Consider the following 3621-nt stretch of genomic DNA (forward strand, 5'->3'; position numbering starts at 1 on the left):
TTTCCCATAAGGTTCTCTCGCGCGTTCCGATACTTTAGGTAGCCACTGTAGATATCTTGGATGAAACGCCACGCCCCAACTTTCCTGAAATACACAACAAAGATTTATGAATATATGGACAAGACCTTCTGGTATCGGTAGAAGCAGGCATCAACCATCTTTAAGTCTGCATCAGATTTTTTAATTGAATATCCTAGGTTCGTTCGTCGTTCGTTGACGTAGATGATGGATCACTGGTAAGAAAAAAGTTTATTCACTTAATTTTTACCAAACGCAACGCTTTTCTTGTTAGATATTTAGGGATTTCCACGCTAAGTATCCCCACATCACAGAGGCAACGACGAGGGAAAAACTTCTTGACAAGTTTTCTCAAGCTCTATTGTTGTTGGCGAAACGAACTGGGGAAGAAATTCCCAACTGCACCAATGGTAAGATTCAGGAATATGAATTTATTTTTATTACTAGTGCAAGTTATTTTTTTTAAATTTCTATTAATAGATTGTATAACTGCATTGATTTTGATTATGCGCCTGATGCCTGCGATTTATAAAGTTAAAAAAGTAGGTTTTGATTCAAAGTTGCGGCAATTATTTCACTTCATCAAGGTATTATGGTTTTCTATTACATATTGGAAACGGTAAAAGCTAATTTTTTATCTATGCAGGAAAATGAAAACATTTCAACGGTAGCACAACAAAAAGATGTGGTTTACCACAAGCAGCCTTTTCTTATAGTTGTGGGAACTATCCAACATCCTATTACCTATTTTCTGGTAGTTGACCAGACGGCAATACCGGTTAGTTGTTACTGTTATACGGCATTTCACTGCTTGTTCGCCAGCTTTTTTGTCTTTGGTCTTGAATATCCGTCGTATCTTGACAAGTTTTTTTTATTTTTTCGTAACAATATGTTTACGGTATTTTTCCAAACAAAGGCAAAATCAACGCTAGCAAACAGGATTTCGTAAACACACTAGATGACATTGCTTTGAAAGTTCTACGTCTACCAAGCAACGAGTAATATTTTCACTTTTTTTTAAATTTTTTTGTGGCTCTTTTTTTCATTGTTTTAAGCTTTTCTTAATAGAAGTTTAGCCCTCATTTGCTTTAACAAGTTAATGTACAGGAACGTCATTTCTAAAACGGATGGTTTGGTACTGTAACCAAGCAATTTATAACATGTTCCCTGGGTACTCGCTGTTGTCACCCAAATTTGTTTTGTTTTTCATTGTTTTTCTTCGCTGTTTTTTTTTAATATTTTGGTCAAGTATTTTCCATTTAAAATACAGCTCTGGTTTTCTGAATTCAAATTTTATCTCTTTATTATACGTTCGAAAACCCCACTTATATCCCATGTATTTGGGTAGAATTTGGTGCACGAAACCGCACGAAAGTGTGCTAAATTTGAGTACACTTTCATACTCCCCACTTAGGCCCCACTATTTTACCCACGAATTGGTGTACAGTTTATGGGTACACTTAGGCCCACGATACCCATAAGTGTACTGATACACTTAAATATAAGTGTAGTCATTCGTGTACAGTATCCTGCACAAAAATCCGAACACCGATTAAATTTTTTTAAGCCACCTATTGGCAAGGTAGTGGGTTTTTTGTTTGTTTTTCTTTAAGGGGGAGGGTAGACGGGGTGATGGACACGTCAGGGCAGGGTTGGGTAAGTCTAGACATTAAAAAAAAGTGCCTTAAAGTATTACGCTTTAAGGCAAGTTACAGGTCGGGACATTTTTGCAACCCCCAGGGTGAAAAAAGAAATTTAGGGCTTGGACTTAGAAATGTTTCTTACCGAAACAATTTACCTTATGTTTCAGCTGCCTGTGAACATTTACGTCGTTGTCAATGGCGTAGTTGTAGCGTTTCTGAGTGTGATGCTGGAGATCGGTGTTCGATTCCAGATGAGGTGTTAAATAATTAAAGATACCTTACGAGAAATTCTCGATTATATATGAAAAAAAAAATTTTATCGAGCAATATGTGTTTTTTTTTAAATTTTATAATTTAAAAAATAATAAACCCCTTCGTTTTGAAGTAATTAATATTCCCAGCAAATTCGAATGAAGAATGTTATAACGATACCAAATATTTTACCATTTCCGTATCGGGAATCGAACACTGATCTACGGCGTCGCAATTAGAGCATCTACACATATGCCATCTGTATTGACAACATTGTGCACAGGCAGCTATCTAATTTATTTGGGTATAGAATATAACACAGCCTAAGTCCAACATTTCCAACTGTCGTTAAAAAAAACACACCACCCTGGGGGTTGCAAAAATGTCCCGACCTGTTACTTGCCTTAAAGCGTAATACCGTAAGGCATAAAAAAAATTTCTAGACCTACCCAACCCTGCCCTATGTGTCCATCTACCCTCTCGTGGGTATGGGTCTACCCTCCCTCTTAAAGAAAAACAAACAAAAAAAAAACCCTTTACCCCACCAATAGGTGGCTTTAAAAAATTAAATCGGTGTTCGGATTTTTGTGCAGGATACTGTACCAGTACACAAATTTGAGGGGTACCCCACTAAATAGGTGGGGACTTACATTTTCCCACTTACAAGTAGGCCTAAGTGGGGTTCAAATTTTTTACCGTGTAATAGAGCAAGTGACTGACGCGTACCCCCTACTGTTTTATGAAAGCACCTTTCTATTTTAAGAGAGAAATTGTGGCTGGCGGCCATGTTTTTATTTCGATAAAAAAATGGCTTCCAGCCGTAAAAGCTATCTTAAAACACCAGGGCTGCCACGAACAGGGTAATTAATTACTCTTTTTTAGGGTTTTTGATGGTCGTTTTTCAAGACAGGGTAAACAGGGACCCTGTAGGGTAAAACGACTTTTTGACCGAATTTTACCCTTTTCTTAGGGTAAAACACTTTTTGGAAATTCATACTGCCAAAGGCCGAAAACTTCCTTGACGAACAATTATTTGCTATTTATCTTTCAAATTTTGCTGATCCGCCGGTAGGGGACTCTACTTGACCATATAAATGGCTAATGCCTAATGGCCTAATCCTATAATGATGGTGCGTAGTCTGCTATACGGCCTTTTGAATTTCGGCTGCTTGTCACGTTAATGACGTATAGTATCCTGCACAAAAAGGTGAACACCGATTTATTTTGAAAAAGCCATCTGTGGGTAGAAAATATTAATAGTTTACGTTTTAAGGAGAGGTAGGGCGGTTTTGGCGCAAAATCATCATAAGGGGGGTTGGGTAATGTCAGTCCAGACACTTTTTTTTTGCCCTAGGTATTAAGTGTCTGGAAAAAAGTGTAGACTGTATCATCGGTAGACTCCCCTACCCCCCGGCTAAGTGGAACAATTTTTACAATACAAAATAGAGTCTTTCCATTACTCGTTATTGTCATTATCGGGTCGGGTAATCGGGTAGCATATGAAAACACAAAATTATTTTTATCAGGTTGCTAGCTATCTGTTTCTAAATTGTTAGTGTTTTATTGGATACGTTTCCGTCGGCGACGCGGGAGATCCGCGTTCGAAGCTTTTTTGCGTTAGTAGTATACAGAGCAAATTATTAATATTTTCTACCCACAGATGGCTTTTTCAAAACAAATCGGTGTTCACCTTTTTGTGCAGGATACT

At 37.6% G+C, this 3621-nt stretch overlaps 1 long non-coding RNA gene across 1 annotated transcript; it reads left to right on the plus strand.

Moving 5' to 3' along the window:
- The first annotated feature begins 273 nt into the window (after positions 1 to 273).
- On the plus strand, positions 274 to 1253 carry LOC116935486. Its single transcript, XR_004401298.2, has 3 exons — positions 274 to 428; positions 499 to 605; positions 665 to 1253. It is a non-coding gene; the product is annotated as an uncharacterized LOC116935486 (long non-coding RNA).
- The last annotated feature ends 2368 nt before the right edge of the window (positions 1254 to 3621 follow it).

Source organism: Daphnia magna, linkage group LG5, assembly GCF_020631705.1.
Source record: "Daphnia magna isolate NIES linkage group LG5, ASM2063170v1.1, whole genome shotgun sequence".
NCBI lineage: Eukaryota > Metazoa > Arthropoda > Branchiopoda > Diplostraca > Daphniidae > Daphnia > Daphnia magna.